We start from the raw sequence: 12,019 nt of genomic DNA, 5'->3' as shown, positions 1-12,019 counted from the left end.
GACCGCTGGCAGTTTGGAAGCTGCGGGGCTGGGGATAGGGAACGAAAGCGAGCGCGGCCCTTCCCACTCCTCCTCGCCCTCGTTCTCCCCTTTCTACCTCCCCCTCCGCTAAAGAGCCTCTGTGGTGGAGAGAGGCAACGGCACGCGCTATCAGATTTGCGAGTAGGCTTTTTTTTGAAAGAAAATTGCGCTAAAAGAAATGGTATGTTACCCTACCAACAAGCAATCTTTACTTTTTAGTAGTTTCAGTGTAGCATGAAATAGAAACTGGTGATCGGTTTGAAAAATCAAAACTAAAAATAAGTACAGCATACTGACTATAAACGGTAACATAAAGAGAGAATATTTGGTACTATGAAATAAAGGCAAAAGATACACAATAATTTTCGACTCATTTTGAGGCCACTATAGACCTGTAAATGCACCCATTTTTTCCCGGTAAATGCACACCTAAAGGGGTGACCAATCCACCTCCAATTTCTCCCTAGAATACTTACTTACCTACTTCTTGCCCTTTGCCTGATTGCTTGCTTGCTTACTCCTCTTCGTTCCTTAGTGGAACATAGGTCCTAAACTAGTGCAGTGCCCTTTGCCTCATTCCACGCAATTCAAGTTGTTTTCCCTTCAACTCTGCCATTCTCGTGTGTCTCGCTTCCCCTGTGGGTTCCACTCTAGTGCCCTCTTGACTACATCTGTCTATCTGGTTTCCTCAGCGTGTGGCTGATCCAGCTCCAAGCTCTTTGTCTTATCTCTTCCTCTATCGGTCGCTGCCCTGTATGTCTCAAAGCTCCTTGTTATTGATTCTTCAAGGCCACCAAATCGGCAAGATGTTCCTCAGGCTCTTATTGATAAACACTTGCAACGTCTGCTACATTCCCTTGGTCAGCCTCCAAGTTTCAGAGCCATACAAAAGCACCGCCTTCACATTTGACCCAAAGACTTTCAGCTTGGTCTTGGTTGTTAGTGCCGTGGATCGCCATATTGGTCTCAGCATAGCAAATGCCTGTCTTGCCTTTCCAATTCGTGCCTGAAAGTATATCCTCATCAGTGCCTCCCTTCTTGCTTACAATGCCCATCCACTCCCTCAATCTGCTTTCCTGCAACCGACACACCATTACCACGTTTGGTACCATGCAATTCGCATCAGCTTTGTCTTGGTGGCATTGATCTTCAGGCCTACCCTCGCACCTTATACCTCCAAGGCCCGTGTCTCATCCCTCATGTCCTGTATTCTGTGCGAAAGTAGGGCCAAATCGTCGGCAAAATCAAGGTCTTCTAAGGATGTCGTAAAGGTCCACTGAATACCTCTCTTCCTGTCAAACTTTGTCCTCGTCACCCAATGCAAGGCGACCAGAAACAGCAAGGGAGATAGCAGGCATCCTTGTCTTATCCCAGTCCTTATGTGCAATGGTTGAGTCCTCTGTCCATTGTGTACCACCTGTGCGGAGAAACCCTCATAGAAAGAGCTCTGATGATGGTGACTATCTTGACAGGCATCCCTTTGTGCTGCAACAACTCCCACAAAACCTCTCTGCTGATGCTATCGAAGGCCTTTTCGAAATCTATAAAGTTGATGTACAAGGAAGACTCCCACTCGATGCCCTGTTCCACAATAATCCGCAGTGTTGCTGTTTGATCCGCACAGCTTCGACAAGCCCGGAACCCCACCTGTTCCTCTTGACTGAGTTTTTCATCCAGCGCAATCTTGCTGCGCTAGTTATGTGCTCCCTAGAATATGTGCCTCAAATGGCTTCTCACCTGTGAACAGTATGGTACGTAGTGATGTTTTATTCCCTTATTCCCTCTTATTAGCCTGGGCAGGAATACATTAATCTCGATGATGTCATAGACTCATGAATAAAATGCGGTGAAATATAATTAACGAAAAACCAGTTTGACAGGTTTGTCATGTTCTATTTTACCTTTGTTGTTATAACCGGTAGTTATGCAAACATTCATCGCATAAATTATCTACTGCAGACATCACTGTTTTCGAACAATGGTAAAATAATATTTAACAATTGGTTTATGCTTTAGTGTGCACTATCGAGTTATGTGCATGCGGGAAGATTGGAGAACACCAACTGAAGCGTTATAATTGCTCGAGGCGATAACCAAGAGCAACTCAGCTTTTAAAGTGCTCTCCAAACTTCTCCAGTGCACCATAATTTCATGGTACACAGCTAAAAGCACAAGTCAGTTGTTTTATAACATTGCCGGTGAAGATGTACATCGAAACCCGCAAGAAAAACTTTTCTGGCAAAGCCGATGAGCTCACGTTATCAGCGTGCACTATTGGATTATGGTTTACACTTACGTACACCGAATTTGACTGCGCGGCTCTGCTAAATATGTTAAAAAAAATTAAATAGTTTGTCACATTAAGTCAGTAAGTCATTTAGCGCCAACTGTGTGATCGTTCTTTTAATTTACCAGTATTTGTTCAGTGACATGTGAAACTAAGCACTGTTTGTTTAATGATATTTGAAATTGTCACATTTTAATAAGTAATATTTTTATGCATGCAGTAGCTTCTTTTTATTATTTTTATGGCACTGTTACCGGGCTAGCTTCGCTGTAAAAACAAATGGAAATTTTCATTAACATTAGAAGTTAAAGTTTGTGTTACGGTGAGCGTTAGGCACATCTCGAAAGTCTATTCTTCACTGTGACAGGAAAGCAATTAATCTCGAAACGCTATCTCATCAAAAGGCAGATGTTATATAACGCTGAAACTGCCAAGAAAATTGCTTTTTACTTTATCTTGTTAAGTGCAAGCGCTGATAACAGATCTACCGCAAGTTGAAACCTGATTTGAATCTCAACAACAGCGACCGATCTTTTGCTGGCAAAATGAGTCCGACTTCGACTCTTTCCGAGGGGAACATGACAGTTAACACAAGCAGCTTTCCACCAAATACCACATCAGTGGTGACGCAGGAAACGCCAGAAGAATTATCTGAGCTATATGTCATTCTCACGACACTATTCTTCTCGATTGTCATCGTCGTTGGTCTGGTGGGGAACAGTCTGGTCGTGGCGACTCTTTGTCGCTGGCGAGAGATGAGGACACCGTGCAACCTTCTCATCGCCAATATCTGTGCGGCTGACTTGGGAGTCTGCGTGTTCGCGGCGCCATTGAGGATCATCGAGATCTATCGCGGTTGGCTCTTCGGTGACATACTGTGCTATATCCTGTTTCCACTTCAAGATGTCTTCGTGGTCGTCTCCGTTTTTACACAGACCGTTATCGCAGTGGAGAGACATCGAGCCATTGTACCACCTTTCAAACCGAAGATGACCGTCAAACGCGTCAAGATGGTAGTGCCCTTCATTTGGATTGCCTGCTACGTGACGAGCGCTGTTCCAATGCTAATCTCTCTAGAAAACAAATTGTTCCCCAATGGGTATTTCTTTTGTTTTCCATTTTTTACCAGTGATAGTTACAAAATGGCATACGAGATGTACCTCGTGGTTTTATTCATAATCCTGCCGCTGGCGCTCCAAAGTACAGCCTACTCTAACGTCATCTGTGCACTCAGGGCTAAACACGATACTAAATCGATGCGCATCGCTCGCCAGCGGAGCATTTCTATGAAGAAAGCCTTCAGCGACCGGGCCCGACAGAAGAAACGCCTTGTCTGGATGCTAATAGTGCTGATGCTGGTTTTCCAAGTTTGTTATCTTCCGCGTGGAGTCGTCATGTTGATCTGGGAATTCTCCCCAGAAACGGCAGTCAAGCCCGAGTTTCTCTACGTGGAACTAATAACAATGGCAATGTATTACCTCAAGCATGTGGTTAACCCGATAATATTAGCGGCTATGAGTAAGGATTTTCGGTCAGGCTGCCTGTGCCGCGGATGACACTCATTTAGCGTTCACTCGAAGCAACCGGTATTGAGACAAAACACGGACAAGAAGATTGAGAAGTTCTAGTTTAGAACATGGGTGACTTAGAATGTCCTGCTTGAATTGATACATGTTAATCCAGACATTGTAAAATTATCTACATCTTTGATATACAGAATAGTTACCTATCATGAGTATAAAGTAGACAAGACGTACTCAGTTGTAGTCGATAGTGGAAGGTCATTCTTTGGTTTTTCTGTTTGGAAGTAGTCGTAAAAATTAGCGAAATTAGCTGATGTCAAAAAAAAATCCCAGAACGTGTAAAAAGTAATTTCGAATTTTTTTATTATGTAAAGAAGTACGACTAAGTCAGTTGTTGTTTAGTTTATAAAATAAGCTTTTACAATTATCAAAATGCTTGTAAAGGAGGCACAATCCTCACGCTCGCGAAAAGTGATTTAAACCGAAAATGGTGATAATAATTAAATATGTTATACGTCTGGAAAATCACTTGCAGTTCAGTAAATTTCATCTTCATCATTTTTTACCGTATAAAGCTTTCTCGGCAACTACACTGACATTTCATCAGTCCGGAATATTCGTCAGGGCCTCGATCGATTTCAAAGAGAGAGGTGTCTGCTGGCTGGTAGGGACGGCTTAAGTGTCATATCCGGAGCGAAAATGAGTCGATCAGCTTTTACTACAAATACTGCCCCGTGGGCAACCTACATAATGTTCAAATTATTTTAACAAAGACCACTGACAAGTATTTCTTGCTTGTCAAATGCCAGATACCAATCTGAAACTTAGGGCACTTTCAATTAGCTAGAACTGGCCGGCATGTCCTGTGGTTTTGGATGTAAAATGGGCCTTTTCCACGACATTTTCCCACGTATCCACCACGACAGCGTATAATATTTATGCATTTACTGATTTGACTAACAACGGAATACTAATCACGAATATACCAGTCTAGTTCCGACTAATGGAAAGCGCCCTCAGATAATATTCAAATAACGATATTATTTAAAAAAAAAAAAACGTTAACACTGACAATTTGTTTTTTCGCTTGTCATATGCCATGTGCCACTAAATATGAAACTTTTTTTTCAATCTGAAACTTAGTTACCGTCAAATTAGCCTTGCATGTTCAGCGGAAATCAACTCAAGTACCGTCTTCCTTTTTCGATATCTACAAAAAGTTTAAATTGCTTATTCCTTTTAAGTTCCTGTCAAAAAATATGCCATCTGCGTGTAAATGTTTTATTGATTTTTGGCAAAAATGTCATTTCGTGCATTTCCATCTATTTCCTGTCGGTGCAGGAGGAACTTAAATTTTGAAAACTTTTTAAAATTACTTATTATAAGGTTGTCAGTTTGTGACAGGGCAGAAACAAAACGCAACAAAGGGTCTTCACTCGGGACGGTAGGCCATTATAAGGTAATCGTCATGGTTACGGGTCCGATAAATGGTGATGCGAATAAGCGCCTGTAAAAGAAGATGTTATGCGCCTGCGACTCCAATCAGTGAGCCTTATTCGAAAATATCTGTGGCAGTCGCACAGATTCTCGCACGTTGGTCCCGATTTTTTTAAAAAAGAAAGTATTTTTCTATCTAAAATGGAAATCCAAAAGAAAGTTGCAATGAAATTTATAATAATTTACGTTTTCGATGCGTATGAGTATTCTTAAAAGTATGTTTATGTCCCAATGCTTTGTGGTATCGCGTTCACAATTTCCGCCCTTACATTTTCCTCTTTATCTCGTGCGACATTCAAATGAAAATGTCGATTTGATAAAAATGGACCTGTAGGTAAAACTCATTTTCTATGAATGGTTTCGCACTTACTCGTTTTGAAACAGAGGCGAAGGGTAACGGAAATGGCCTATTGTCAGCAACTCTGGTTTTCCTTCAACACGCATAATCTTTCGCCTTTTACTAAAGATTTCCGTGGAGGAGAACAACTAAATGAGTCTTAAGACTAATTTTTCGTAGCTCTGCTTTTCGGCGGGGCTCCAACGTAGTAATAATAAGTACTCTAATGAAAATGAATTTTTCAACAATGACACGAGCATGGGACAAAGAAAAATTCTGCGTCCCCGACGGGAATCGAACCCATGGCCTCCCAGATACCGGTTGGGCGCTCTAACCAACTGAGCCACGAGAGACTCGTTGTGAGCTGGGCCATTTACTAGGTTGATATGTGACACGCGTCCTGCATACTGCTAGGATCAGCAATGTCGAAATCATCAAGTGTGTTGTAAATAATAAAGATGGTAAATGTTAAGCTCGGTGATAAATAATGAAAATGAATTTTTTAACAATGACACGAGCATGGGACAAAGAAAAATTCTGAGTCCCCGACGGGAATCGAGCCCATGGCCTCCCAGATACCGGTTGGGCGCTCTAAAAACAATTACTATCTTTATTATTTACAATAAGTACTCTATTGCTTAGTGTTTCGAGCCTTTGAGTTGCTACTGATCTTAATTAGACGATACGTGGACCACTCTTGTGATAAAAAGGTAACAGTGCATTGTTTATGCTTACGGATGTTAGCGCCTATAGTCTCTCAAAGAACCAATGGAGTAAAACGCTGTCTTGAAAAGACGCAATTTACAAGCTAGATCATACTGCATACCACCAATGTGGCTCGAGGTGTAGTGAGACACTTTGAGACCATTACATAACGTAGCATTTGGTCGAGTAACGCTCGAAACCGGTAAACTTTGTACGTCGAATAAAGGCTGTTGTGTTAATGTGAGCAACGAGTCTTACTCTCTACAAAGTGGTAGAGAACCCTTCGTTTCAACACTTGAGATAAAAACATCCCTTATTCAAAGAAGGTTACGCCCCTATGCAGCCCATGGCTCCGATATGGAAAGAAACAATGACATTTACATTTTAAATTCGGTTTCCGTCTCATTATTGAGTAAAAGAAAGAGCTGCTGTGTTTTATTGCCCCAGGTAAGTGGGTATCGGGAGGTGTGATAAATGCGCGCCTGTGCGGTGATTGGTCAATGATGACGTAATATGAACGAATCTCTGCGCGGCGACTGCGTGATTATGACAACCCATCAACGTAAGCACGTGCGCACGCGACAACAACGCTTCAACCATTCTGACAAAGGTTGATTGTAGTTGAACTCCAGCTTTAGGTAAGGATTATGTGAAGTTTCATTCGAGATCTGTTCATTTCACAAGGTCTGAAAGCCGAAAGTGACTTGTCCAAGAACAAGAATAGTACGTCTAGGTCTAAAATGTTCCCTGGTGACTAAAACTTGTCAAGAAGAAAAGACGAAATTCAAAAAGCTCTCGACATAAACCGACGCAGGCGTTTCTATTGACGAAAGTGAGAAATTCTTTCGGCATCCTTTTCGGCTCAAGTGACAAGTTGGTCATTCTTGCTTGGGCTCCCAGCCCAAACATCTTAAAAAACATTTGGACTCAAGTGATGATTTTAAAACGTTTGGCATTGCACAAGGTTATCCTCACTGAGATTACTTATTACAGCCAGTTATGACAAAATAATGTCGAGATGTTGCGGTCGCGTTCTTGTAATTAAATTTACGTGATCTTCTATCTTTCGGAATTTTTTGGCATCACTGCGTTTGTTTTGTTTATTCTCTTGGCTTCAACACTTTGTCCTGAAAGTTTGTTTCAAATCGCACTTCCTCTTCCCACCCTGAAGAAGAGAAGACCAGAAACAACGAAACATTCTGTTAGCACAACACGAGAATAATTTATTTAGAAAACACGAGCCGCCAGCGAGTGTTTTCTAAATCTAATCTCTTAATCTGAGAATTATCGCAAAAATGTCTCAAACAGAAAACTGTTTTTCAACCAACTGATTAAAAAGAAAAGCAAAAAAAATCGATTGAAAGAATTGACTGTAGTAACGGATGCGCTGAAAAAAAAATCAATTTACAGCGGGGACAGTTGCAGTGCCAATATCCCTAGTTTAAACAATTTTATCAATTGCTCTCAAATGAGCAAAGGATCAAAAATCGAAACAATTTCGCTTGCGCTTTATCGAGTAAAAAAGGTAACAGCAAATTGTGTTTCTTTCCCTACACGATTCTGTTTTTAGGAAAACAATTCTTTAAAATTAATTTTCAAGCAGTCCATTCTTGCGATTGTTGCTGCAAGCCGTCATTGCGGTTGTTATTGCAAATTTTCATTAAGGTCTGTGTTGTGCGTTGGACATACGTCTCTCGAAAGTTTATTGTTTTCTGTGGCATGAAAGCGATTAATCTCGAACCGTCGTCACATCAAAAGCAATTCTGTAAAATTAATTTACGAGCGGTCCATCACAGCGGTCGTTATTGCAAGTCGGCCAGCCGGTGGAGGTGTTGGCTACGCTAACAGTGACGCAGGACATGTCTTGTTTGAAGAGTTATTCCAAATTAACCAGACATACAAATGAATTTTGAGTTCTTCCTTTAGAAACAATTCTATTTATTGGACTTTAGAGTTATAGTTATGAGTTTTTGATGCTTGTCGTTTCTCTATGAAAGTTTTACCGGGCTACTTTTGCGATAAAAAAGAAAGAAAATTTTCATTTATTGACGTCTGTTTTGTCGTCGCACGCACGTCTCTCGAAAGTTTATGCTTATTTGTATGTTTATATCTGTCTGTATTCTATCTCTTCTCTACGCATTTAATTTCGAACCGCCCCCTTATCAAAAGGCAAATGTTATAAATTGCTTTTTGCTTCATCCTGTTAATGCACAAGCAGCTGATGATAGAACCGCAAGTCGCAACCTGAACTGAGTCTCAACAACAGCGAAAGTCGTTTGCTGGCAAAATGACTCCCAACTACACTCTTCCCGAGGGGAACATGACAGTTAACACGACCAACTTTACAACAAATACTACTCAAGCGGTGACGCATGAAACGCCAGAGGGACCATCTCAACTTTATGTCATCCTCACGACACTCTTCTTTTCGTTTATCATCGTCGTTGGCCTGACGGGGAACAGTCTAATCGTGGCGATTCTTTGTCGCTGGCGAGAGATGAGGACACCGTGCAACCTTCTCATCGCCAATATCTGCGCGGCTGACTTGGGAGTCTGCATATTCGCGGCGCCATTAAGGATCATCGAGATCTACCGCGGTTGGCTCTTCGGTGACATACTGTGCTATATCCTGGCTCCACTTCAAGATGTCTTCGCGGTCGTGTCCGTCGTCACACATACTGTTATCGCAATGGAGAGGCATCGAGCCATTGTAACACCTTTCAAACCAAAGGTGACGGTCAAACGCGTCAAGATGGCGGTGCCGTTTATCTGGATTGCCTGCTATGTGACGAGCGGTGTTCCGATCCTTATCCTTATCCTTCTCCGGAACGAATTGTTCTCCCATGGGCATTTCTTTTGTTATCCACTCTTCCCCAGCGATAGTTATAGAGTCGCATATGAGATATACCTCGTGGTTTTCTTCATAACCCTTCCGTTGGTGCTCAAAAGTGCAGCCTACTTCGACGTGATCCGTGCTCTCAGCAGGGCCAAACACGATATCCAATCGATGTGCAACGCCGAACAGCAAAACAGTTCCATGCAGAAAACCTTCAGCGCCCGTGCAAGGCAGAAGAAACACCTGGTCAGGATGCTGATAGTGCTGATGCTGGTTTTCCAAGTTTGTTATCTTCCGCGTGGAGTCATTATGTTGATCAGGGAATTCTCCCCACAGATGACAGCCAAGCCAGACTTTCTCTACGTGGAAAGACTAACGGTGGCGATATATTACCTTAAGCATGTGATTAACCCGATAATATTAACTGCAATGAGTAAAGATTTTCGGACCGGCTGCCCGTGCCGCGGATGACGCTCATCACGATTAAGTGTTCATTCGAGGCAACCCGGGTTATTGAGTCAACAGAATGAAATACCAGTTCAGAACATTGGTGATATTTAATGTTCCGCTTTAACTGATATTAAGACAAAATTCACATATAAGTAACTTTTAGCTATCAAACTTAGCACGAGTAGATAGAAATAACGTACTGAGTTCTAGGCCGGTGTGGAAGATAATCCTTTCGTTTCCTGTTTTTCTGTTGGGAAAAGTTACAGAAATTAGCAGATGTCTACAAAACACAGGAAATGTTGTAAAAAACCAAGAGAAAATAAGGGAAATAACTAATTTACATTTTTGGTAATATGCAAAGAAGTAGGACCGTCTCGTTTGATTGCATGATGAATTAAGCTTTTCATGACTGAAATGTTTGACTTTAAAGGAGCTAAACTCGGGCTCATGAAATGTGATTTAAACAGAGAATGGTGATAACAATCATTGATATAATGTATTATACAACTGTAACATCAGTTGAATTGCAGTCCAATAAATTGTATTCTCGCCATTGCCCTTCTGTAAAACGTTTTAGTTTCGAAGTAATTAAAGCTTCATTTCTAACTCATAAGTAGTAGCCTTTCTGTCAGTGACATGTACTTTATTGAACATTTCAAGGCAGTTTCCTTTTTCCAACTAATAGTTGTCGAGAACTACGTTTTAGATCGTTTTTCCCGTGTGCGGGAAAGTTTGGCATAGTTGTGAAGCCTCAAATGTAATAAATGTCCCTAAATGTAATAAAGGTCCTAAGTGTAATAACGTTTGGTCCTATATGTAACAATCATTAATATAATGTATTATACAACTGTAACATCAGTTGAATTGCAGTCCAATAAATTGTATTCTCGCCATTGCTCTTGTGTAAAACGTTTCAATTTCAAATTAATTAAAGCTCAGTTGTAGCCTCTTTGAGTGACATGTGTCGTATTAAACATTTTTCGTCTGATATGTGTTAATCTACGGATAGTCCGGTCCGTGCTGATAAGTCCGAAGAAATCCTTAGCAGCTGCCTGTTTTTTCTAAAGGTCTTTCTAAGTTTCCTTTGTTTTTGACGTTTACTTCATTTAAAACAAACCAAAAAAAGCTTAACCCAAGCATCTTTATCCACCCCACCACATCATTGACGTCGTTTCCTTCTCCCACTCATGTGAAGAAGTTGGCTGACAAATGAGTCGGAAGAAGACATATTAGTTTTTCGTAATAACTAATATAACTCGCTTTATATATCATGTACAATGCATGTTTTTATCAGGTCTGATAAATTAAGTCTCAATTCTGTCCTGAGTGACAACAGTGTTGTTAAACTGTCTGATCGAAATAACATTTTTGAAAGCTACGTTCTTCCATGTTCATCCGGCCAAACAACCAGACCCCTATTTTCTATGAGACTCCCAAGGCAGCGCTAATCTGAGTTTCAGTACGTAGATGAGGAAGACTGAACCGGGGGAAAAAAAGCAAATAGTTAAATATAATTATGCAAACATACTTTTTTTTGCAACCGAGCTGGACGAACATAAAAATGCTTCAGCATTCAGGTATTCGATCCCTCGTGGTCGACAACTACTTGTTATCGAAAATTAAATGTTATTGACAACTAGAAGACGTAGTGTGTGAGGCGAGTTGTCGACAGCTAAACGCTAAATTTTTAGTTGTTGGCAGCAAGGCAGTTTCCCTTAGTTTTCCAACTAACAGTTGTCGAGAACTACGTTTTGGATCGTTTTTCCCGTGTGCGGAAAAGTTTGGCCTAGTTGTCGACAACTATCTTATCTTCGTTGTCAGCTGTCAGTGGTTTGAGCATGCGTAGTGCTCCCAAGCCCTTACTGGCCTGACTAAGTCAGCGACAATTAACACTCCAATTAATGTGCAGAATGCTAGAATCGGACATTAGTGTTCGATAGCAAATAGTTGTCGCCAGCTAAAAAACTAGTCCGTGCATGGAGGCCCCAAGCGCACAAATAACGGAGTTTATACAATAAAGGCGCGAAAAACTAGTAAATGGGTGAAAAACTAGTAAAGGTGTGAAAATTTAGTAAAGGTGTGAAAATCTAGTAAATGGGGTAAAAATACGCAATCGTATAAAGTCATAAAAGACAGCAATATAAAATATCTGCATCATAAGTTTGTGCAGTATGCCAAGATTTTAAGGTCTTTCGAATACGGTAGTTGCCCTTGCCAATCACTCATGCACTTTCGAAGTCAACTGAATGGTTATTCAACCAAGCGTGATTGGCAATGTTTGAGCCCTTCGCGCGGTTTTGGAGGTTTCTTTAACGGTCCTTCTTTCTGGTTTGAAAGCATATGCCAGTCTCTCCCATGCAGCC

General features: G+C 41.2%; 1 non-coding gene and 2 pseudogenes across 1 annotated transcript; all 3 read left to right on the top strand.

Moving 5' to 3' along the window:
- The first annotated feature begins 2,387 nt into the window (after positions 1 to 2,387).
- Positions 2,388 to 4,406, top strand: LOC144654239 (prolactin-releasing peptide receptor-like; annotated as a pseudogene).
- Positions 4,407 to 5,745: 1,339 nt separating this feature from the next.
- LOC144655755 (U5 spliceosomal RNA) lies at positions 5,746 to 5,865 on the top strand. Its single transcript, XR_013571210.1, has one exon. It is a non-coding gene; the product is annotated as a U5 spliceosomal RNA (small nuclear RNA).
- Positions 5,866 to 8,572: 2,707 nt separating this feature from the next.
- On the top strand, positions 8,573 to 9,876 carry LOC144652970 (G-protein coupled receptor 54-like; annotated as a pseudogene).
- Positions 9,877 to 12,019: the final 2,143 nt, after the last annotated feature.

Source organism: Oculina patagonica, chromosome 5, assembly GCF_052425735.1.
Source record: "Oculina patagonica isolate OP01 chromosome 5, crgOcupat, whole genome shotgun sequence".
NCBI lineage: Eukaryota > Metazoa > Cnidaria > Anthozoa > Scleractinia > Oculinidae > Oculina > Oculina patagonica.
Note: the sequence above shows the minus strand (reverse complement) of the source record. Positions and strands in the feature narration are given on the sequence as shown.